The sequence below is a fragment of the Mustela putorius genome, unplaced genomic scaffold (assembly GCF_011764305.1).
Source record: "Mustela putorius furo isolate JIRA1106 unplaced genomic scaffold, ASM1176430v1.1 tig00000224_pilon_pilon_pilon, whole genome shotgun sequence".
In the NCBI taxonomy this organism is placed as follows: domain Eukaryota; kingdom Metazoa; phylum Chordata; class Mammalia; order Carnivora; family Mustelidae; genus Mustela; species Mustela putorius.
In genome coordinates this window covers 2,493,500-2,518,880 of record NW_025421321.1, presented here as the reverse complement: position 1 = coordinate 2,518,880, position 25,381 = coordinate 2,493,500, and the positions used below count along the sequence as shown (strand labels likewise).

General features: G+C 48.9%; 1 protein-coding gene across 1 annotated transcript in view; it reads right to left on the bottom strand.

Annotated features, from left to right (window-relative positions):
• EDAR (ectodysplasin A receptor) overlaps window positions 1–25,167 on the bottom strand; it is a 90,755-nt gene extending 65,588 nt beyond the window's left edge. Inside the window, exon 1 of the mRNA XM_013062388.2 lies at window positions 24,867–25,167. The gene's annotated coding sequence lies outside the window, so the exon portion shown is untranslated. The remainder of the gene's footprint in view (window positions 1–24,866) is intronic.
• Between the last annotated feature and the right edge of the window lie 214 nt (window positions 25,168–25,381).

Genomic DNA, 25,381 nt, shown 5'->3' with positions numbered 1-25,381 from the left:
TGAACCAGACAGAGATCAGCCCTGGCTCCAGCACTGGCCGTCCTGCACTCTCTTCTCAGATCCTCTTCTTTGGCCATAAGATGGGGCCACTGAGCTGGAGCTGCCCAGTAAGATGGCCATTTTACACGTGTGGCTGCTGAGTGCTTGAAACGTGGCAAGTGTGACTTTGGACCTGAATTTTTAATGCCTATTAGCTTTAATCAATTAAATGTAAAGCCATATGGGGTTAGTGGCTATACCACCAGGCAGGACAGGAGAAACTCTTTCAGATTCCTCCCTCTTCTCAAATGTTTTCTAATTACAATATCTAAGCTTATCCAGATTGTCCCCCCCCACCCCGCCCCACTGCTATGCTGTCCTTCTGAGATGGGGTGAGCTTTAACCCTTAGGAAGCTGAGATTCAGAGAGTTCTAGAAATTTTCTGAGGTCCCACTGGTGAATTGTGCTAGAGCCTGCAGCACACCACAGTCATGTGAGTTCTAGACCACATCACCCCCCCTTCTTTGTATTACATGATGAGTCAATGCAACCCCACCAACATTTTACTGTGATTAAAAAAAGGGACTCCTGCAACTGTCCAACCTCCCCCTACATTGAATATGAAACCCAAAATATGGGCAATAAAAGTTCATATTCTAACTAAGAGAAAGACAGGCACTTTTGGGAGGAAAAAAAAGGCAAAATGTGGTAACCAAAGACTGAAATGAGGATAAGACTTTGACAACTTAGACACTTCTATTTAAAGAACCAGGTTTCTGTAAGCAAAACGGAACAGTAAATAGCAAAGAACTCTAGAAAGAAAAACACTGAAGATAAAGCCACACAAAAGCTCAAAAGATAAGAGATTTTCGCTGTTGCCCTTGGGCTGAGCTCTTGGCTCATTCAGGGTTGACACCAGCCCCCTGGGTAGGCTTCCCCCAGGAGACTCATCCTTCATCATGAGCTTTCAGAGGGTGGCAGATACAGCACGTGGGGCAGAAATTCTCCAAGCCATGTAGTACAATAGAAACAGCATTTTGAGAATAAGGAATAATTTATTCACTCTAATTAAATCCTATAAGGTTCAGCTTAATACTCTATGTATGTTGAATATTGTAAGTTTCTTCACCTTGAGTAACACAACCAGCTTGTTTTACACTAATTCCCTAAAAACTTACTCCTTATTTCATATTACCCCCCTCTAAATATTATCCCACAGACCAGAAAATGTGTGTGTGTGTGTGTGTGTGTGTGTGTAGGTGTTCTATCTTTTAATGATCCTAAATGTCCCAGTTGTCCCCCGATACGGGTCTTCTAGTGACAGAAAGAGAGAGCACACACAGGAGGATCCTCCAAAGGCTTTCGCCCCCTAAGGATGGTCTCCTCCTGAGCTCCACAGGCTTTAGAGGGATTTGGGTATTTTCCTCTTACCTTTGGGCGTCTGTGCACTTCTATCATTTCCCTTCCAGTGACTGCCACAGTGGAAAGTCTCCTTCGCCCTTCCTTGGGGTTTATGGTAATTGAATGTTTGATGTAGGATAGGTGGGGCTCTCTGTGCACATTGGCAGGTGAAGAGAGGGAGGCCTGAGGTTTTATCACATCACAGGTGAAATCCAATATCGAGGCCTTTCAAGTCTCGCAGCCCAGCCCCCTCCAGCCTCCCCGAACTCGCCCTCCCTCAGCACCCCATCACCCCCGGCCAAGATATATTTCCTGAAAACTGGAAAAACTGGGTACCAGCCACCTCAGATCAGTGCTAATTAAATTAGGTTCTAGAGTTTGGGCCCAGTTCCCTTATCTGCAAGTGACGCCTTGCCCTCTCCCGCTGGGCTCCAAGTGTGCGCAGGTAAAGCATCTGACATCACGTATCCTTGGGTCTGATGTACTTGGTAGCATCTGTACACCAAGGGTTTAGATCAGACTAACTTGGATGTAATCCTCTCCTCCTGGTCTTTTTCGCCCCTGCTTTCTTCTCACCAGTTACGCTCCAAGTATTCACCGGTGTATCTGTGGCAGCCCTTGACTAGTTTTCCAACTTCCATCTTTGTCATGTCTGTTACAAACGTCTACCCCTGGGTCATCTTTACAAGGAACGCACGGGCTGTGGTGAAGGGTCTAAGAGATCACCCCGAGAATTTAAGATGTGCGGTGGCACTGGAGGCCCACTGAGGCTTGAGTCCCCTGGGACAGTGTTCCTCGTGGGGACAGGAAGTCCCACTGTGTGATCTCTCACTGGTCCTGTGGGGCCATAGCATGGAGCCTGTGACCTCAGCCACACATCACATGCCTTCCTCGAGAAGATGCCAAGTGCCTCTGAGGGAGATTCTGTCTTTCATCTGGCTAGCAGTGATAACAGAGCTCTACCTCTCTAGTTCCTCCCAATAGAAAGAGAACCCATCTGTTTTCAGGAGCACCAAGCTACGGCATTTTGTTATAACACTGGCCACACAGGACAGACAAATCTGCAAACATGGTACTCAAAGGCAAAGTGCATAGAGAAGCAGGGGGCAGAGAGCGGGATCTCCTTCACCAGGATCTCCCCGACTGGCACTGGCCCATCATGTGTTTTTGAGATCAAGTCCCTGGGATAATCAGCGGTGGGTTCATATTTCACAGAGAAAACCAGAAAAAAAACATTAAGAATATCAAAGGCTAGAATTTTCTTTTACTCCAGTACTTCATGTTTCCCTGAGGCTGCAGTGACTGCTGTGGAAAATATGGTTGGGGGTTTGCAGGTGAGAAAGGGAGCAGAGGAAAGGTGAGGCCCACTACTTTCGGGTTTTAAAATGAGTGTTTACTGGTTTCTTCCTTGCTTTTCATCTGTCTTAAAAAATTATTATTATCAAAAAGGCTTATAACAGTCCTATGTGCAGCAAGTGACTTCCTGATTTTTCTGCCCAAATGAGGTGGCTATAAAACTTGAAGAGAACTGGGTGCTCTCCGTACATGGAGAAGTGGGTCTCTGTAGAAAAAGTTAAGATGAGCTTGATCTTTTATGAGACTGACGCGCTACCTACTGCGCTAACGAGGCACCTGAGCTTGATCTTTTAATTGGTTCACTTTGACTTCATAAATAATTTTCTTTCCTCTTCTCCCTCAGAGCTCCAGATAACACCATCTATCAAATAAAAGTAGACCATGGATTTCTGTTTGTTTGAGGGCTTCATGTGTGGATTTTTTAAAAAAGGAAAATAAGAGCCAATTAAGATAAATTTCTCCTGGTGTCACAATGTTACCGAGAGCAGCAACTTCAGGGACAGACTGTGGAAACCCCTAGAGAATAGAAAGCCTAAAATGTGTCAGAGAGAGCTCTGGGTGATGGAGCCCCCTGGCCCAGCAGCCCCAGCTTTGAGAACAGCCAGTGTTCTGGCAGGAGCAGAGCTTGTGCTCTCTCCCATGACTGCACCAACACCCAAGAATGGAGCCGCGGAGCCTGGACGACGGAGACAGCATACAGATGCGCTGCTGAGCACTGACTATGTGACCAAGCATCCTGCTTTCCTGGGTTCAAAACAGAATCCTGCATCCCGGAAGCCCGCACCCTGCACAGCCCGGAAACCGTATCATTGGATTTTCACAGAACAACCTGAGGGAGGTACTGTTATTGATCTCACTTTGCAGAGGAGGAAACTGGGGCTCAGAGAGGCTAAATAACTTATTTGAGGTGATGATAACCAGCGAGTGATAGATTAGGAATATTGCCCCATGCTTGGTAACCCTAGCGCGGCCACAGTTCCCATCTCTTGAAAGCAGGTAGGCTGGGGAGCACTTCACTCTGCTCTGGTGTCTGGGTGCACACCGCCCCTGTGGGGGGCACTGAATCAGCAACTTTCTATGGATTAGGAGCCAGAACATGCTGTCTTCTCAAAGTGTGGCCTGCAGACCAGCTACATCAGCATCACCTGGGAGCTCATGAGAAGTGCGGAGAGTTTCTGCCCTCCTAGACCTGTAAGAATTAAAATATGCGTTTTAAAAAAATTTTTTAAAAATTTTTTGGTTGTTTTTATTTATTCATTTGAAAGAGAGAGACAAAGGGAGCATAAGCAGGGGGAGAGGCAGAGGGAGGAGGAAGAAGCAGACTCCTCACTCAGCTAGAAGCCTGACCTGGGGCTCGATCCCAGGACCTGGAGATCGGGACCTGATCCGAAGGCAGATGCCCAACCATCTGGACCACCCAGGCGCTCCTAAAATCTGCATTTCAACAAGATTCCAGGTGATTCAGAAATGCTGAACTACCTGAGGAGGAATGGCTTTGCACACAGGTCTCCAAGCTTTTTTGGCATCTGGATGGAGTAAGCATCCTCTATATGGGATATCTTATTATACTAAGATACTATGTACATTGTATGTAGAGATACAGAAAGTGAAAGCATGAGGTTAAGATGAAAAAAAAAAGCAATTATTTATTTGCTAATGGTGCAAAACTCCTATGGTTGTTAAACTTTGAAAACCAGGGTTGTAGCTTTCCATGTTAGTAACTGGCAGGTTTTTCTGAGCTGCCCTTGTGGCTCCTGGGGAGCTGAAGCAGAAGATGCAGGAAGGACCTTCGTGTCACCAGCCCGCTGGGTTGTGCCCAGCCCCCCCCCCCTTGGGGGGCAGGCTGGAGGGAGGAGCTTTTGGAGAGCAGCACCATGGGCTGCATTCTGGCCTCAGGGAGGCCTGACTATCCATAGTCCCCTGGTAATAGCCAAGGTAATTTCTTTTCTTCTTGGGGCTTATTCCCTTTATCCCTCTGGGTCACCCTGGCCTAAAGCTTGAGCCTGATCAAAGAACCAACACTTGCAAATAAAGCAACCTGGAAGGGCGGTGCAGGCCATCATGACCTAGGACCGCCCACGAAGACGTCACTCTCCAGGTGAGGGTACCCGGTGGGGGCTTTGCTAGCCACTGTCTGGAGGCCACATCACTGTGAAGTTACATGTCAGCTTGCAGATTTGGGCTTCGTAGAAAAGGTAACCCCAAAGATTACAGTTTCATTGCTCTGTAGAACCCTAAGCAGTTTTGTTACCTCAACATTCTTCTTAAAAATGCCTCTAAAAGGGGCGCCTGGGTGGCTCAGTAGGTTAAAGCCTCTGCCTTCGGCTCGGGTCATGATCTCAGGGTCCTGGGATCGAGCCCCACATCGGGCTCTCTGCTCAGCAGGGAGCCTGCTTCCCCCCCTCTCTCTGCCTGCTTGTGATCTCTTTCTCTCTGTCAAATGAATAAATAAAATCTTTAAAAAAAAAATGCCTCTAAACATCCAGCTCCTCAGATGCTTCTGGAAGCGGCTTTGTTACCTCCCGGACCCCGTCACTAATGAGCAGAAGAAGTCCCTGACACATGCTGTTTCTGTGTAAAAGCCCCGGTTTTAGCTCCTTCACAATGAGATTCCACAAGACCCAATGAAGAACACACATCTGCTCTTAGGGCTTCTCTTCCTCTCAGTTATCTGGCACTGGTTTTGAGAAACGAGCCTAAAGGACAACGTCCCCTCTGGTTTGACGTGCCAAAGAGAATGTGCGAGGTTGAACTTGACTTGCCCTACGCCCTTCCTTTACTTCTGTTCTTCTCTATGTCTGGGTCCCAAGGTACCTCCACTAACATTTTTTTTTTTAAAGATTTCATTTATTTATTTGACAGAGAGAGACAGCAAGAGAGGGAACATAAGCAGGGGGAGTGGGAGAGGGAGAAGCAGGCTTCCTATTGAGCCAGGAGCCCAATATGGGGCTTGAACCCAGGACACTGGGATCATGATCTGAGCAGACACTTAACAACGGAGCCACCCAGGCACCCCTTCCCCCACCTTTTAAAAAGATAGACAGATTCTGTCTTTCTAAGATCTCCTTTGAAATTACCCATTTTCCTCTTGGACTTGTTTTTGCTGCTATTGATTTGTACGACTCATAAATGTGACAGCAGAAGACAAATTGACTTAAACCTCCAGCAAGAAGAGAAGAGTCAGCAAACTCAGGAACCCTCCATTTGCCAAATGTTTGCTGGGCCAGGAACCCTGCTAGGCCTCCGACAATAGGCGGGTCACACTCTGGGGATCCAGTAGGGGAATGTCCACAGACAACTACACAATTCAGGGACGGCTATAAAGTAGGGTGATTCTGTTTCAATTTAGCTGTTTATTCCATTTCTCAGACTAATTTTTGACTAAGTGCAGGAATTTTACCTTGAGTCATTTAAAGAAATCTATTAAGTGCCCAATAAATGCACAACACCATTTCCGTGCTGAAAGAAATACAAAGAAGTGAAAGATGAGTAAGTCCCAGTCCCTGGGGCTTCACCATCCAGTTAGAAAGACAGTCAGAAACATGTAAAAATCTGAAATAACAATGCCTGGCAGAGTGTGATTAAGAGGAAAAGAACAGCCAAGAACAAGTTGTGAGGGAGCCAAGAGGGTAAAAGAAACGACAGCCAGGGAGGCTTCAAGGGGATGTGAGCATTTGACGCGGGTCACAGAGATGACACAGATTTAAACATGGGAGGAACAAAGCGGGAGAGCTGATCATGGAGGGGACAGCGGTGCAAAGGCTCGCGACAAAGTGGATCCTGGGCTTCAGGGCGATGTGCAGAGCCCTGTGCTTCCCTGTGGGATGGGCGGGATTCGGCCAGAGGGTGGTGAACCCTGGATGGTCCACCCTCGGGAGTGCACCCTGGGGGAGCTTGCAGCTCAGACCCAGCCCCAGCATGGGGAGCAGCAGGGAGCCGGTCAGCACTGCAAGCTCAGTCCCCACCTCCACTGAGTCCCCAGGTGGTGCACCTCAGGATCTGAGAAGCACTGATAGAAACCTCCAGATATAAAATCAGTAAGTCAAGGAGGTGAAAAGTCCAGCTCAGGGAGTGTAGTCAGTAATATTGTAATAATGTTGCAAGGTGATGGACAGTAGCTACTTTTACTGAGGAGAGCACTGCATAATGAGTAGAAATGTTGGATCACCACGTTGCACACCCGAAACCAATATGACACTGAATGTCAACTATACTGCACTTAAAAAAAATCTGAGAAGTACTTCGTTGGGATGTGAGGAGCCAGGAGTGTGTGTAATCAGGAATAGGGCAAAGGAACTGTTTCAGGACAACGAGTCTGTTAATGGAAGAGAACCTGGAAGACAGAGTTCAACTAGGAGTCTGTTTGCGGGGCTTAGGAGGGCCCGAGGTCATTCCAGATGTCATGCGGTCTGACAGAGAGCATGGCACCACGTGGACACGGCTGGACCAGCCCTCAGGAGCCACGCCGGGGCCTGAGTGAGTGTGGTCAGCTCACACACAGCAGTGAACCCGAGTCAGGACTAGTTCTGAGGGAAGAGAGTAACCAAGGAGGAGCAGGTCTTCTGCTAAGAACTGAGGTTCTGAGAATCTTTCAGTTTCTTCCTATGCAGAGCACCAGGAGACAACCCAGCAGACCAAATAGAAAAGCCATGATAGAGAAAGAAGAAAAACTAGGACAATGGTTACTTGCAGCTTTCACGAAAAGTAATTTTACTAGAATTTCCATAAACCTAGAATTTCACGCCATTAACATAAGTTCAGAAAACACATTTTAATTTGTTAGTGGTGCCAATAAAAGCAGGCTTACTAAACAATAAAAGTGTCTTGGGAATACACTACAAGACTGAACAAATACAAATAATTGATTTGCTAATTTTTTCCTTTCCCTGTGGAAAGAACTACCGTTCACTTAAACTAACTTGTGAAAGACTTTCGTAGCTTACAGAAGGACCTAGGCTTTCTTTCCACCTTCCGTGTTGCTGATGGAGAAACGGGGGTTGGGGGGTGTTGAGAACGATGTCATGTCCGTGACAGTCCAGGCAGGAGTCAACGGGTCACCTGGGATGCTCTTCACCTCCTCAAACACAATTCCTGGTACATCCTATCTGGACCAGATATGGGGTATTGAGGTCTTGGGGTGCTGTTTACATTGTCATGCTATGTCTTCCCCTCGAGCTAGATTCTTTGCTCTTTGGGATGGGAACTATCCTTGCACTTCTTCACCTTTCCCCAGCAACTGCAAACTTGCTATTCAAAGCATAGTCCTTGGAATGTACTGTATTACCTACAAATTTGTTAGAAATGCAGAATATGAAGCCTCACTCCAGACCCACAGTATCAAAATCCGCATTTTAACCAGATCCCCAGGTGATTCATGATGTTAAAGGTTATGAGTCTAGAACAACAGTTCTCAATCCTTCCTGGACAATGGCATCCTTGGGAGAGATCTGGGCTCCACTCCGGAAAAATTAAAGCTGGGTTTCTTGGGTGGGTTCTAGGCACCAGCATTTTTTAGAAGTTCTCCAGCTATTCTAGCATGAGGATGGGAATTGCAAAGAGAGCTAGACACAGAGGAAGAACTGGGTAAATGTTTAGTTAACAAATACATAGAATGAATGAACAATGGGGCATGAGGGCCAAGGGGAGGCTCTGAGGCACCTAGTCAGCTCTCTGATTTTATAGAAGAAACTGAAGCCTCCAGATTTGAAGTGATTTGGCCAAGGTCACATAGTAGTCAGGGACAAGCTAGCGTTAGAAATCAGGTGTGCTGGTTGCAAATGTGTACACAAACTCTGACCCTGCCTTCAGAAGGTGGAGCCTATGTCCTCCCCCATGACTACGGGCTGATCTTAGTGACTCACCTGCAACCACCCGAAAAAGCAGAAGTTGCTCTGTGCTGCCTCAGAGACTGAGTCCTAAAAGGCACTGCAGCTTCCTGCTTGCTCTGGCTTGGACGGTGTGGCTGCCATGTTGTGGGGATGCTCAAGCAGCCCGTGGAGCAGCCCATGGAGAGGCTCCAGCTAGCAGCCATGCTGGCCAGCCTCTGTAGACATGGCTCCCCAGCCTCCATCAAGTCTTCAGGCGGTGTGGCCCAGCCGACTGCAACCTCGTGAGACTCTGAGCTACACCTGAGCCTGACCCTCCAGAATGGCGTGAGATGGCAAAGGCATGTGGTCTGAAGTTGCTAAGTGTTGGGGTCTTTTGATCTATTTCACCTGTGAGTCCGTTCTGTGGGCTGCGCCCTGGAGAGACATCGTGTGGCATCAGGCTCTATTCTACAGAACTTAAATAGACAAGCTGACCCCAGTTCTTTAGAAGCTTTGGTTTAAAGCAGACAATGACATTGAAATCTAAACTCAGAGGGAGGCAAGGCCCGGCACAGTGTGGTCGCCCAGCCCCAGCCCACGCAATCGTGCTATGGTTCCCACTCCTTTCTAGAAGCCCTTCAGGCATCTGCCCTGCCCTTCTGGCTGGCTCGGTGGCAACCTCCGAGCCACTGCCCCTTCTTGCCCTGCCAGGCTGCGGGAGTGCTGGGGGCAGGGCTGGGGCAGGTGCCAGCAGCGTCGGAGAACAGAGATGCAACCTGGGTTCGGAGCGGGATGTCTGCCCTGCCTGCCAAGTGTTGGCAGGACCAGCGTCTGAGCAGGGTGGAAGGATTTTCCCCTACTTTGCCTGTCTCCCAGCCATGGCTGTGATTGCACCGGAGTGGGAACTTGTCTGGCTAATTTGAAAAGCAAACAAACAACACCCAGCTGATCTGTTCATGGCCACCCAATGGCCGGTGGCCCAGAAACTAGACGCTGAGACTCAGAAAGGGTGTGAGAAAAGGTGGTGGCCACCTGGCTGCCTGCTGCTGCTGGCTCTATACCTCTTCCTGCTCCCATTCTCCACCACCTCCCCTGGCTGGCGAGATTCTCTCTGTGCCTTCGTGAACTTTCTAAGCTGGGCTTTCACATTTCCTAGGAGGGCCTTCACGAGGTATTCATAATGCTATGTACCTGCCCTGCGTGAAAATAGGCCACTAGAAGTGGGATGGCTCCTCCCAGCGGTGGCCAGAGGAGGAGGGCAGTGGGGTGTGAACAGCAGCTGGCCAGCTGTCCCAGCAGTAGCACAGGTGGGGATGCCCAGAGACTTCTGGTGCCCAAGGACATCTTGGGCCCGAAACCTGGCACTGAGCAAAGCCCCTGACTCTCTACTTTGTGCTAGAACAGTCACAGCCCACAAGCAGTGGCTCCGGGAACCACTTGCCTTTCCTTCTCTACCTGCCAACGTACTAGCTTTCTCTGGGAGGGAAGGAACGAGGAATGCATTTTCCGAAGAGCCAGTCGGGAAGCCCAGGCTGCACTCATAACTTGTTCACCATAGACTCCGAACGCAGCGAAGTGCCTGGCATCTGGCCACAAGCTTGGCTTTCCATCTCCTGGTAAGAAAAACATGAGGATTCTCAAAGGCCCCTTAACACAGGGCTCTTTTGGACACCCCACTGGCCACTGCTTTTATGAAAATAACTTAATAACTTTTCCTGGGGTTTAAGATCAGCCCCCCAGGATATGTTCAGCACAAAGTCCTTACCCATCATCAACGAAGTATGGACCTATAAGCCTCAGCTTTGTTCTCAAAAGGCTCCACATTCCGCTTCTAGGAGACCTTAGCCCTTTCCGTCCATTTATTCTCCAAACAGGAATAAGAAAAATGAAAGATGCCAGGCGTGCCTGGGTGGCTCAGTCAGGTAAGCACCTGCCTTCAGCTCAGGTCGTGACCTCGGGGTCCTGGGATCACAACCGGAGTACAGCTACCTGCTCAGCGGGGAGTCTGCTTCTCCCTCTGCCCATCCCCCTGCTTGTGCTCTCTCTCTCTCTCTCTTTTTTTCTCTCTCTCAAATTAACAAATAAGATCCTTAAAAAAGAAACAACCAGGTGCCACATATTGATGGTGGATTATCGGTTAGAATCAGAGGTACCCTCTTTATAAGCATTATTTCAATTCTTAAACCATGGAAAGTAGACATTATTCTCATCTCACTGACGGATTCATAGAGGAGAAGGAATTTAATGTAAGTGGCAAAGGTGGAATTCTAGCTCGTGTCACCACCTGCATTGGGGCAGGCACAGAACACGTGCAGCCTGCAGGAGTCTGCTGGAGCTGCAGCAGCCCTTGGAGGCAGGAACTCAGTTGTCCCCTAGACCTTGCAGGCAGCCATTGGTAGCCTCCTGCCCAAGGACTGACTGCCTTTACAGCTGGCTTGGAGAACCAGAACCTGTCCTTGAATTTGCTTTTCCTCTGAGTCCACACCTAAGTGCAAGGACACTGCCTACAGGGCTCAGGCAGTGTTCAGGGGGCACGAGATGGGGCAGTACCCTGGGCCAGCATCCCAGGAGCTGGAACGTTCCCAAAGCCAGAGGGGCAAGGTGGGCTCTGGGTCTGAACCCAGAGATGGGCCTGACTAGTCCATGATACGTAGCTAACATCCATACTTTATTCAGCTGTCTCTAGTTTTCCCGTCATGTTTTTTTCTGTCCAGGATGCCATCCCGGACAGCATATTCCAGCACATTTTATCTCCACATCGTCTCCAGCTATGACAGTTTTCTCAGACTCTCTTTGCTTTGATGACCTTGAAAGTCTGGTCAAGGACAGTGTCAAGGTATTTTGCAGAAAATCCCTCAACTGAGGGGTTCATTCGGTTTTTCTTATGGTCAGGCTGGGTTTATGGGCTTGGGGGAGGGAGACCACAGGGGTAAAGCACCCTTTTCATCACGTCCTGTCAGATGCACAACCTGTCAGCCTCCTGTGTCACTGCTGATACTGACCTGGAGCACGTGCCAGGCCCTCCCACTCTCCAGTTACGTTTCTCCATCCTGTACTGTCCTTTGTACCCTCTTAGTGATGACTGTGAGCTGCTACTCTTAAGGGCTGGGGAGTTATGCTCCACCTCCTTGAGACGGGTGTGTCCACATAATCTATTTCAGTCTTCTGCACCGGTGATTTGTATCTTGTCCTCTATTCATGCAATCATTTATGATTATTAATTTTGGATGCAGGGATATGTACATCAAATTTTGGATTATAATCCAATAGTACCTTATTGCGCCATTATTCCGGCTCTGGTGACTGGGAGCTCTTTCACTTGATTCCTATGTCTCTCAGACTTAACCCCATGTTTTTTGTTTTTGTTTTTATTTTTGTTTGTTTTTTGCCCTTCTCTGCTTTCTGGCACTAGAGGATGCTGCAGGCTTTTCTTTATTTCCCTGCCGCAACCCTGTGATGAGCCCTCTCTCTCTAAGGAATTCTGATACCACTTGCAAATGGCCTTAGAAATGTGGGTCTGGGTGTGGGGCAAGGTGGGGAGATATCTGAGGGTGCCCGTTACCTCCCAAGGCAGGAAAGAACCAGCTTTCCACTACGCAGGTGACGGTGTTGTGACAGCAAGTCAGTGATTGTGCCCTGATGATGCTGGCAGCCTGCCAGTGGCTGGCCCCTGCATGTTTCCAGATCCTGGACTGCTTACCATGAGCTCTGCCTTCACAGCTCATTAGTGCTGCCCTCAGAGGTCCATGGCCTCTTGCCATTGGCTCTTTGAGGATCTTGCCCTCTCTGAGTAGTCTTTAAGTAAAAAGTGATTCCAGGTGTTATGAAGGACCCAGCATGCCTGCAAGTCCCCTGTCCTAATACCTGCTTCCTTGACTTCAAGGCACTTTCTCATTGAGTCTTTGTTGTTTTCATTGCTGAAAAAGCCAGCAAGACTCTAATTAACATAAGACTTCAGAGCCCACTGTGGCAGCTTCAGGGGGCTTCAGTATCTGTGAAAGGCCAGTAGGCTTTTCTGGGCCTTAGCACAACTGCTGAGAGGGAAAAATCATCATTTGTGTTTTCTTTTCTCACTCAGTCTCTTATTCATACACACAAACTAATCACTGAGCCCTCGCTAAATCCAAGACATGATACTGTAGGATGGACTGGAGTCCTATAGCACATGCGTATTCTTACTCATAGACAGGACTCATGGCATCAATGGAAATGGACGAGATCCCTCAAGGAGTCTCTTTCCAATAGAAGACCTCCAACCAACCTCCTCCAACAGAACTGGGCTGCAGGCAATCTTCCTTTTGATAAAGGGCGTCCACACAGGGAAGTGCCAGGGCCCGAAGACGGCCAGCTCTGGACCTGCGTGGGGCATGCCTGCTGGGGTGCTGCCTTCACCCAGAATCTCTTTTAGAAACCCATCTTTGGTCTTTGAAGTACAAAAGGACTCAGGCAAAGTATAGGAATAGTGTTTCAAGGGATAAAGTATACCCCGTGGGCCTAGAACACCCCATTGTATCTCTTTCTCTGGCTCCCAATAACCACCATCTTGTTAGGTGGACAGGCCTCTTCTCAAGTCAAATAAAATGCAAGAAGTTCATTTAAGAAAAATTCACCAAAAATATTGAAATTGAAAAAAATTTAAAAAAAAATTAAAATTGGCAAGTTCTGGGTGTCTTTACCAATCGGCATGTTTAAAATATTTTTTCAAGACTCAGACTTTCACAATGTATTTCTAAAAAGTAGGCCCCCAGGGGGTCTTCATGATTATGGAACACACAGATCCCTCTAGGAGTTGCTGAGGCTGTCTCTACTAAGAGGAACATTTTTTATGTTGTTTCTTTGTGTTTAACAGTGATTATTATAAAAATTTTAACCATTAATATATTAAAACTAACCTGTTAGCCTCTGAGATGAGAAGTATGGTCAGAGGAAATGGGTTTCGAAGCAAGAGGAACACCAAACAATGCCCCACACGGCGTGTTCAGTATGGACACAGTCTATTAGTAAAGCCAGAGAAAAGGCTCAGAAAAATCCATTCTGAAAGCAGGAGGGCATCAATGAATTTGTTAGCACAGCTGAGAATCTGGTTAAATTAAACCCAGCAGGAGAATACTCCACACACAGAACAGAAGGGAGCAGCTAATGTAAACTCAGATGAATACAATTTGAAAGTTTTCCAAAAGGAAACCATTAACCCTCAAGAGTTTTCAGTTGGGGGAGGGGAGTGGTGCATAAGGAGCAGATGGTCCACTTCCAGTGAGGGATCAGGTGTCTACTTGGAAACCAGAGAAGTGCCAGATTGAAAGATGTTCAGGGGGGCGCCTGGGTGGCTCAGTGGGTTAAGCCACTGCGTTTGGCTCACTCAGGTCATGATCCCGGGGTCCTGGGATCAAGTCCCGCATGGGGCTCTCTGCTCAGCAGGGGGCCTGCTTCCCTTCATCTCTATCTGCCTGCCTCTCTGCCTGCTTGTGATCTCTCTCTGTCAAATAAATAAATAAAATCTTTATTAAAAAAAAGAAAGATGTTCAGGGTTGTAGAAAAGGAGATTCACCTGAAACTCATAGACACCACACCACCAGAGGAAGCCGACGCACTCTTACCTATGCACCCACCCGCCCTCTGCCTTTCTTCGTCATGCCTCTCAAGTATTTAACTCACACTTAAGGAACAGACCTTTCTTGCAGTTAGTTAAGCTCCCTTCACTGTAGCTTAGACCCCAGAGGTGCAGGAAGTAAAGGTATCATCCAGTCGGAGAAACTGCGAGCCAGGTTTGCTGCCTCCATAGGGGGGACCTCGGCTCCTCCAACAAGCTCCTTTGCCAGTGCCAACGCCAGGCTGCTTCTGCCCCTCACTCCTCCACAACCCCAGCCCCGTCCCGGCCTCATCCTGAGCTCTTCTGGTTGATGCACTGCGCACACACACACACGCCCCACGTGCAACTCCGGAGCCGCTGAGGACGGTGCCAGGGACTGGGGAGCAGAGATGGTAAAGCCTGCCCACCTGGTCATTTGGATGCAGGGACCACACACTGCGGTAGAGCTGTTTAGCCAAAGCAGGATGAATGAGGAACAAGAGAAGGAAAGGACGGAAAGAAGGCCCAGGAGATGGGGAGAGTTCCAGTAGCAAGGCTGCCGAGGGCCGGACGCCGCCACGCCACCAGGCTGCCGAGGGCCGGACGCCGCCACGCCACCCAGGGTTAGAGGCATTAGGGCAGGAACTGAAGACAGGTGGAGGATTTCAGACGGTGGCTGCCAACAGGTGAAAGGACAGTTCGGGGTGTACGGGGAGGCAAAGCTGTCGACCCTTCTGCACGGCTCTCAGAGGATGACTGGCCCCTTGAGTGAAGTGTTTTTACCTTGACCTTCTGTGTTTCCTAATGGGCCCCTGACTACGCACTTAGGGAGGCAGGCGGGGGTAGGGTGGGGAGGAGACTGAAGCCCCCCGACCTGTAACAGAGTGTGGTAACTCGCCCCCCACGCCTGCTCTGTGTGTGCATGACCGTGCCCACCCCTGTGCAGAGCTGCGCCGGCCACTGTAGGTTGCGTGGGGACAGGGGTGTGGGTGGGGCATGGGACACTCGCTGCTTTAGGAATTCCTCATGGGAAGGAAACTCAACAGCGGCCAAGCCTCCTAGTAGATCTTCCACCTCCGCGTGGTCCATCCTTTCCTCTACTTGCTTCACTGATTCCATACGGAGCTGCAGTGAGAGGCTCCCAGGAAGTCTCCCGAGAGTCCCATCCTGAAACCGCAGCAGGGATGGGCATAGTGAAACCTGCCTTGGGAGGCTGTCAGGAGCCGGGGAGGAAATTCCCATCCCCAGGTTGGCGGGCACGCCTGTCTGGTCTCAGCAGCCACCCGGGTTTCTAAATGAGACTCTAAACTTGATTGCCCACCAAGTCCTAGGCTCACATCCATATGATGATCCCTAGGTTACACTGTGTGTATAAGGAGTCCTCTAGCGACCAACGCTAAGAAACAGGAGTTTGGAGGTGGGAGCCACTTTTTGATTCTGAGTGGGGCTGGGGAGGGTTTCTGGGATCAGGTGCCTTGTTAGCAGAGACCGGAAGGGGATGTACAGGACACAAAGATCCTGGGTAAGAACATTCTGGGCAGAAGCAACAGCAATGCAGCACCTTGTGGCATGTGTGAGGAGCAGCAGGGAGGCTGCAGTGGCCCCAGTGCCGTCAGGGGGACCAACCAGATACCATGCTCCACGGGGTCATAGACTCTTCCCTGTCCTCTGTGTAGCTGCACCTAAACTGCAGGTCCCAGGGCTATTCTGGATCCTGGCCAAACTGATAGATTATTCCAGGGAAAGATGGACATCTCAGATGGCCTTGACCTTCCCCAAACCACTGTGAGTGACCAATAAAGTCAAGGTCTAGCTGATGTATTAAGTTCAGCCCATGAGAGCATGCAGACTATCGGCAGGACTTAACAGGTGCCCTGTCCTGTTCTCAGAGCTTTGCCTGCCTCACCTCACTTAAATCCACACAGAGATCGCATGAGCTGGGTATTGTTATCCTTCTCAGGGTAACCGGTAGGCCATAGTTCCCCGACGACCAGTCCCATCTCATCATTAGCCCATGGAGGAGCCAGGACTTGGGCCCATGTCTCCCTCTCACTCTGACCCACACTTCCACATAGCCCCTGGCCTCGGCATCCTTTCTTGAGTCATGCCACCTCCTGTGGCTATGTCCACCTCCCATGGTGTGCCCACTGCTGTCTGACCCCAACAGGACATGTCCAGCCCAATATCAGGGAAGAAAGGCCTCTGAAGTTGATGTGGGATCTGACTTGTCTTGGGTCTTGTGCAGTTCTAACATTGCCATTGTGAGGACATTGGCTGCCTTGTTTACTCTTGCTCTTGGGGGATGGAAAGAGAGGTTCTGTTTTCTGCTCAGTTCCCAGCATCCTGCTGCCCTAAATAACATATACACAGGGCTACTGCAAAGGATTTGGGGAGGGGCACCTGGGTGGCTCAGTCATTGAGTGACTGACCCTCTTTTTTTTTTTTTTTTAAGATTTTATTTATTTATTTGACAGACAGAGACCACAAGTAGGCAGAGAGAGAGGGGAAAGCAGCCTCCCTGCTGAGCAGAGAGCCCGATGTGGGGCTCAATCCCAGAACCCTGAGATCATGACCTGAGCCAAAGGCAGAGGCTTAATCCACTGAGCCACCCAGGCACCCCCTGAGTGACTGACTCTTGATTTCAACTCAAGTCATGATCTCAGGGTCATGAGATCGAGCCTTGGCTCAGGCTCCATGCTAGGCGTGAAGCCTGCTTGGGATTCTCTCTCTCTTCTCTCTGTCCCTCCCCACCACTCTCTCTCTCCCCTGCCAAAAAAGAGATCTGGGGAACTCAGAGATGTCTAGAACCCTAGACATCTAGACAAAGAAAAATCATGCCCCACCCCTGAAAGGATTATGATATAAAGTTAAATTTCAATCTAATTTGCAGCAACCTACCCCAGACCTGATCTCTGAAGGAACCCATGGAAAAGACACTAAGTTGATGTCTGTGAACCTCAGCTGAAATGCTGCCACTTACCAGGAGGGAGCTCCGGGGCAAGTCACCTCACCTCTCCTACACATTTGTGACACCTTGATGATAATTTCGAACTTCCAGGATTGTTACACAGATTAAATAAAATGCAAATGTGAAAGTAGTAAGTGTTCATAAAGGCTGGTTTATATAAACATTAACTGAGTGTCTACTATGTGTGAGGCAGGTACATCCCCGGTGCTACAGGCTCTGGGATGCTCCCCACGGAGCTGTGCTCCTGCCTCAGAGAGCAGCACGCAGCCCAACACCAGAGACCTACACTGAATGATGCAAGGCAGCGTGGTCAGTGCTGTTTTTTTTCTATTTCTTACATCAATCTGTCTTTCTGTTTGTGTGAATAGGCTGTTTGTCCTACTTCTTCCTTTCGGTACTGTGTGCCCTAAGAACAGGGGCCAGGTCTTCCATTTCTTTTAGCTCTTCTTACAAAACCTCTAGCAAAATCTGCAGCCTGGTATTCTATGGCAAATGCAGTGGCCGCTCTAATTTCACAAGGAAAACCTCCAGGGAGACCCTGGAGAAGTGTTGTTCAGGCCACCGGGGTGAACAGGACAGATGTCCCCCAAACCCATCAGCCACTGCACCCGCAGAGAGCCTGCATCCTCCTGACTGGAGCCCCGTGGGGTGGGCAGAAGGATGCTCAGCCCGACAGATACCTGCTTTTCCAGAGGCCCCTGCTTTTATTTCATTTTTTTTTTTTATAAGCAGGAGGTGAATAGCTGGGTGCTCCGAGAACAGGGGACATAGCATTTGTCGGTGTCTCAGTTCTGTTTATTCTGTAAACATAAGGAGGAGCCCCACATTCTACTATTCTTAGTTTTGCAATCCTCACAAAATAAATATTTGCCTTCAAAAGCAACAACTGTGATAATCATCAGGGTAATAATATTCTGAAGCGCCTCTTCCCTCACACACGCCAATTGTAGAAGTCAAGTCAGAGAGCTGTGTGTGGTCTGTTTGGATAATGAATTTCATGTGGAAAACTCACGTTGGAAACTGACTGGCAGCGATGGTGGCGGAAACTGGGTCTCTTGGTTTGCAGACTTGACTCAAAACCAAGCGTCCCAAGTCACTGGCATGTCCCTGTCTTGGTTTCTTCTGTCCATAAAATGAGGAGCGAAATTGCTTAAATGAGTGCTGGAGGGGGACCAAGGCAATTGCTCACATCACAGTGGTCGTAGGAACAGAGCTGGTCTCTGCCAGAGGCCACCGGGATAGATCAGACGTCTGCTGCGTGGATGGGTCTCTCTCCCCCAGTCTCTGCAAGGATGAGCTAAACCCTGAAAGGGGTTCTGCCGGAATTGCTTTAAAGTCTTCTAACTTAAATGATACTTACTGAAGACTTTATCACCCAGGGAGGAATCCATCAAGCAGAAGACCACTCCGCAAATCCCCTCATGCCTAGTCGCCCTGTACCATGTACCAGTGCCACCCAGCCAGCTGCCCAGCCCCTCCTCTGTAGAGATGCCGGCTTTCTGTGGAGGTGGCGGGGGGTGGGGGGAGCATTGAACAGCCACATCCCCAAAGTGTCCATTCTCAAGGATTTTCTTCATTACGGACAGGAGGGTTTAGGAACAGCCATTTCTAGCCGTTATTAAGGACTAAATCTTAAAGAAAACGAACCTTGAAAGTCCTCTGAGGTGCTTTTAAGCAAGTGTGGCGCATTCCAGGATTTTTAAGGATTACAGTTTTTCTGGGCCAGAGGTAATATTTGTTATGCAAGAACAAAAAACCTCAATCAAAATATTAAGCCATAAAACCATATTTGCCGGGTAAACAAAATCAGCCAAAGCAGCAGACGTGTGCATCCCATCTGACCGTCCTCTGCGGTCTAGCCCCCCCACCCCCTGCCCCGTACATAGTTTCAGGAGCTTGGCCAAATGCCACACCCCTGAGTCCACCCCGACCTCTTCCCTCATGACCCATGCATGTGCCCTCAGTGCTCTGGGCTTCCCTGCAATGGGATCTCTTTCCTCTAGGCTGACCTCTCACCCTCATCCTTCTCCACAGCCCTATTACTTGGAAGGAACTCAAATTTGCCAGGTGCTGGCGAGCCACCTGCTGCTGCATGGGGCCGAGCAGCTAGGGTTCTCCCCAACTCCTAGGGCTGTGTGCAATGGACAAGAATAGCTCTGGCATGCCAAACTGGCTGTGAAATTGACCTCTCAATTAGTTCCTCCACAGCATCCTGGGAGAGGAGGCTTCCTAACTGGATGTCAGGGCACTGGGCTTCGCTATGAGAGCTGCTCTGCCCGTCCAACTCCATCTTTCCCAGTGCTGGGAAGTGTCTCTTCATCTCTCCAAGTGAGAAATGGGTGAGTGGAACTGACCTGGGGCTGGCTGCACCAGGATCAGGGAGGGTGCGAAAGGGTAGGAGGCAATGTGGGACTCTATGGGAATGTTCAGTGTTTTCTTTTCTTCTTCTTCTTTTTTTTTTTTTTAAGATTATTTATTTATTTATTTGACAGAGAGAGAGAGAGAGATCACAAGTAGATGGAGAGGCAGGCAGAGAGAGAGAGAGAGAGAGAGGGAAGCAGGCTCCCTGCTGAGCAGAGAGCCCGATGCGGGGCTCCATCCCAGGACCCTGAGATCATGACCTGAGCCGAAGGCAGCGGCTTAACCCACTGAGCCACCCAGGCGCCCATGTTCAGTGTTTTCTTTCGAGTTTGAGATTGTAAAGAAAAGTAAGCACGTGTTTCAAGTTAGTATCTTTAAAAATTTCTCAGGAAGGGCCCCTCTGTCCTTTGTTAATTGCAAAGGGAGCAGATGTTGGGTTGAAAGGGATCTGTCCTACCTCGGTCTATACATGAGCCAGACCAGCCCTCTCGAGAAGAGCACAGCTGGAGACCAGACTCATGGCACGTGGGCGTGGGTTTCACAATGTCCCACCTAGGGTGCTGTGGGCACTGATGGTCCCCAAATGGCATGGGGTGTGAATACTTCAGCCCGAATTAATACATGGTTTTCTTTGCCTTCCCACCTCCCTCAGTGAAAGCCCCGACTTCTTACCACAGCCTCTAGCCTGACATCCTCTGACTCCTGGCTCTCTTCTCTCATCTCCTGTTCTTCCTACCTTTTCCTCTGCTGTCATCACATTGACTTCCTGCTGGTGCTGGCACATCTTGAGTTCATCCCCAGTGCCTCCCCTTGGTTCTCTCCCTCACTTCACTTAGGGTTTCACCCAGATAACATCTTGTTAAGGGGTCCCCTTCCCCAGGGCCTTCTCTCTGCTCCCCCTGCTTACTTGTTTCTTCATGGCCCTGGATTTACCCAAAACTCCATCCATATTAATGTATTATGGCTTCTTTTTCCACGTTAGAATGTAAGTTCCACAAAACAGAACATCTGCTGTCCTCACCCAGGCACAGTAACACTGCATCACTGTGTCCCTATCAAGTGCCTGCCATGAAGCAGGTGCTCAGAAAAGATTCGCTGAAAGAATGTATATATTAAAACCAACATGAAATTCTACCTTCTTCTCTCTTCTGTACCTGGCATTTAAGAAATACGGAATTAGAACTATGGCAGGATGGAAACTTCAACAGAAAAGATTTGTAATGGTCTGACAGTTGTCAAAACTCTGACACTGCCCCCCGCCCCACTGCCTGCCATTTCTCATCTGTAGTCTAGATCTGCATGTCTTTCTTCATCTCCTAAGAAAGCACCTTTTGTCAGGATTACTGTGTTGTTGGCAGAATTATCTCCCTATTATTTTCAAGAGACTAATATCTTATTTCAGTATTTGGGCTCACCTTTTAATTGCTTGTACACAGCTACTGGATGGTATCATTTAACAGTGCCATTCTTAAAGGATCTAGAAACACCACAGCTAAGCTTGGCTTCCATGCACCTTAGGTCCTGCTACTATGAGTAATGACAACACCACTGTGGCTGTTCTGGCTCTGTCTGCTGATTCTGTCGGGACTCACACACCAGGGCACCTTCCAACCACGTGCAGAGCACAGTCTGATTTCCCATCTTGGGAAGTAACTGGCTTGGTGGGTGGTACAGCTGTGGATATCAACATAAGGGCCTTTCCCTATGTAAAGCTCATTACCACCCATCTGCTTTGCACAGTGATTTGATTTGTCAGAATGGAAAACAAAGGCCTCCAGGTTATGTGGGAAACTGTGCATACAGACTCCTGGGCCTTTCTGGGGGAGGCCTGGGCAGAACCTGGAGATAGGTCCTCCAGCCTTGCCAGCTTGTGTCTGTTTCACCTTGTAGCCAAACAGTGTGTTTGACACCTGGGGCACCTACCCTTTGAGAAATAACACGCATTTCTGTACCCAGAGAGGGTAGCTCTGCCTACTGGTAATGGTTTGCTTGTTGACTTGGGGTACACTTTGACGTTAGGCACCCCTTGCTCCCCATTGTGTGATTGGAGCAACTGGTAGCCTTTCTTGGAAGGATCTTATTCATTCATTCATGGACATACAGCTGACCCTTGAACAATGTGGGTGTTAGGAAGGCCAACCCTTGAGCCATCAAAATTCCATGGAGAACTTTCAATTCACCAAAAATTAACTACTAATGGTTGACCAGAAGCTTTACCAGTAACATAAACAGTTGATTAATGCACATTTTTTATGTTATATGTATTATACATCATAGTCTTATAGTAAAGTAAGCTAGAGAAAAGGAAATGTTATTAAGAAAATCCTACGGAAGAAAAAACACACTTACTGTATAAATACTGTGTTGTATTTATAAAAAAGAAAAGTCTGCATATAAGTGGGCCTGCACAATTCAAACCTTCATTGTTCAAAGGTCAACAGCACTTTTGCTGAGTGCCCACTATGTCCTATGGAAGGACTGAAGACACCTTGGGTTGTAGGATCCCTTATTTACCAGCAAATGAGTGGCCCACTCTGATGCTAAGACCCAGGGCAAAGTTTTTTCTTGGTTTTAATTATGCAGGTTACCCACATTGGGCACTTCTCTCTGATGACCTCACGACAGACAACAGTGAAAAACTAGAGTCCAGTCTCATTTGTACTAACAGAGGCCAAGAAATCATTGGGATGCCTGAACCCTAAAAGCCATTTGCAATTTCTCTTAGTTCCTGGACGGAGTCACCTTATTCGACACTGTTTGCACTATATACAAAGAGCAACTTGGTATTTCCTGCACCAGGATCTCCTCTACTACTGAGCCTTCATGGGGACAGCCCAAGAGAATGGAGCCTAGACTACTTCCTCCTTGGTCCTGCCTCTGATAATGATGGGAGGCCAGCCAACAGTGTGGTGTGAGGGCTAGCTCCAAAAAGAGCAGAAGTTTGCTCTTGCTACCCTCAGTTTTATCAGGTTTTATCTGGGAAGGTTGTCCCAGAACCTTTGCCACATGTCCTTACAGAGGCAAGTGTGTCCACCACAGACTCAGGGGACAGAGGTTCTAGTCCCGCCCCTCCAAATTACAAGTTACACAACATTATGCCCTGGGTTAGTGTTGGCATCACAGTCATTATCGACCATATGCGGTTGGGCAGGCTACTTAACTTTTCTAAGGCTCCATTTCCTTGTTTGGAAAATAGGGAAGAAATGCATGGAAACACTTTTGCAAATGGTCTAGAAATGTAGGGCAGAAGTGAAGCGATGGGAAATTAGCGTATCGTCCCTTCTTCACTCTTTTGGCAAATAATAATTGGAGATTGCATCAAAGTCCTTCCCTGGTATGTGACTTCAGGATGGATTGCGTGACCCGCTGGGATGGGCAGCCCTCTCTGAGACAGGCCTGGGGCCTCAGTTTCCTAATTGACCTAATGTGCTAAGTGAGCTTAATGTAAGTTAATTAATGATACTATGGGGGGGATGTGGAATCACCTAGGCAGAGCCTCACACAGCATCAAAGAGGAGAGTAGGCAGGTGTCCTCTGGGATAATTGGGCAAACCAGGCCCTGGAGGAAAGTTGCTGGGAGGCGTGCAGGCAGGATGTTCAGCAGGCCTGGGGAAGGAAGGCGATGGGAGAGGCTGAGCCACGGAAGCACCAGGCTGGCTTCACACATGCCATCCTGTTTATAGCTTGTGTTTGAATTTCAGATCTGCTTGAGTCTTTGCAGCTGGGCTCCTGGGCAATTCCTCGAGAATGAATTTCATTTTTTTAGAGACCACAATACTTACTCAGCCGGACACAGAGAGGAGACTCGAATGACCTGGCTTCTAACTGTGGTCTTCTGGGGTCTAAGGAGCTTTGATAAGAGGATGCTCCCCAGTGAAAAGAGTCAATCTGGTTTGTAAGGTGTGAAATAGGAGGTAAGGCCAGGTCTGTCTTCACTTCCCCGAGCCAATATGGGGCTGCTTCCTGTGGCAGGTGCTCTGCTGGCTATGGGGACATGCTGATGCTTAAGACAGACACTTCTGAGCTTTGCAAATATGTATCTTCAACAAAATGAAACTCTGTTTACTTTTAGAAATCAAGTAGTGGCCAGAGAGTGAAAACCAAACATTTCAGGGAGATTCTATTTACTTTTTCCTCCCCAAGGCATGTGCTTCCAGGATTACCCTTCCACTGTGCCATCACAAATTAATATTCCTGTGTACAGCCTGGCTCATGGAAGGATGGGGAGAAAGCTGACCCAGCCCAGAGCAGGGCCCCCAGTCTTCTCCTCCACTGGGGAAGTGGACACATGGGCAATCACCAGGCCAAATGGGAACATCCCAACTTGGATGAGTAACTCTCTTTTTGGTGGGCTTTGTCAAAAAGTAACTTTAAATGGCTTTACCTTTGAAATGTCAGAGCACCAAGTCAGGCAAGGAATAGTCTCTATTTAGCTATATGAATTGATTCCTTTCTCCTTAGTCCATTATGTCTTTTGACCCTGTTAATATTCTGAATTAGCTGCCGTTTCATTCTTAGGGAGTGTCTCAGATATGCAACCTCAGAACAGAGTAGTGGCTAGCTGGACAGCAGAGAAGGCGGGTCAGCCTCTGCTGTCTGTCCTTCCCGCCAGCCTTCTTGTACCCTGCGTCCCACCAACTCTGGAATGCCCCTGCTGATGGGCTTCTGCTCTGCTATCCCATCACTTATTGTTTTAACTGTCCCTCTTGGACCGCCATCAGCCACCCTCCCACTCAGTGATCCCCTTCTGCAGGGCCCTAACCCCTCCCGCCCCCGCAGCTCAGGAGCGGTTGCTAAAGGATGTCAGGGAATCAGAGCAGGCTCCTGTGTAGGACCCAAACTCCTCCTTGGTGTGTCAGAGCACCCAGGAGAGCCTCTTGACCATAAATAAATGCCTCAGTCATCAGAAATACATACATCTCCCACTGTGCACCCCAAACAGAGACATCTGAGACATTGGGTCTCAGACTTGATACAAAATTGCACCGGGAAGGTCTCTTAGCGCACTGCAGGTAACTCAGGGGAGACGCAGGTATGCAGCTAAATCCCAGCAGCTGCCTGTGTTCCCCGTGAGACAGGCTCGGGGCAAACCTCGGAAACATACTGTTCATGTTCTCCGGAGACCCCTGTGGACTTGGTAGCCAAAATCTTAAAGCCAGCTAAACACGCAGAGAATTCGACTCACTAACCAAATGTGCAACCAGGAGCAAAGTGGGGTTTCTAATGTTTTCCTGAAAACAAAGGAACAATCTCAGGTCTTAGAACTGGTAGTGCAGATGCACAGTAATTGGTAAAGCTTGTTCAAACGCAACCCAAAAATGACGTGCATTTCAAAAATGCACTCAGGCCATTTCTCAGCCCATGACACCTCTGTCTCCAACAGCTAAAGAGTTTAGGAAACCCAAAGAGAAGGACCGAGACTTACCTGGACCTGCTGGCGGGTCAGTTTCTAATCCCAGCAGAAGACGGTCTGTGGAGAAAGGCAGGCAGAACCTGTGCGGGGCCACCAGGTTTCCCAGATGGCCGTCAGGCAGCGCTCTGAGCAGCAGGTGGCCAAGCGTCGCAGGAGGACCGCAGAGCTGCCTGAGGCGAGGCACTGCTCTTTGGCTGGCCCCACTTTCCTTCTACTCCAAAGGGCTGTCCGGGAACTCTTCCTTGACTGCTCCGTCCCGTCTGCGAGTGTGCGAACTGGGTCCCTGAAGAGGGGCTTTCCCTCACTGCGGACTCACCTGCACCATCTAGAGGCCTCTCCCAGCACTGAGATGTCGGCGCTGCGCTGCACAGGTTAACCCCCTCTGCAGCCCGCCCCGACACACACACACCTGGCTTTTGACTTCCTACCCTGAGAAACACCAGCTGGAATCTGTAAAATCATCGTTTTCTCCTTTTTAGAGAAGGAAACTTGCTTCTATTAGAACAACCAAGGCCTTTGGCAACTGG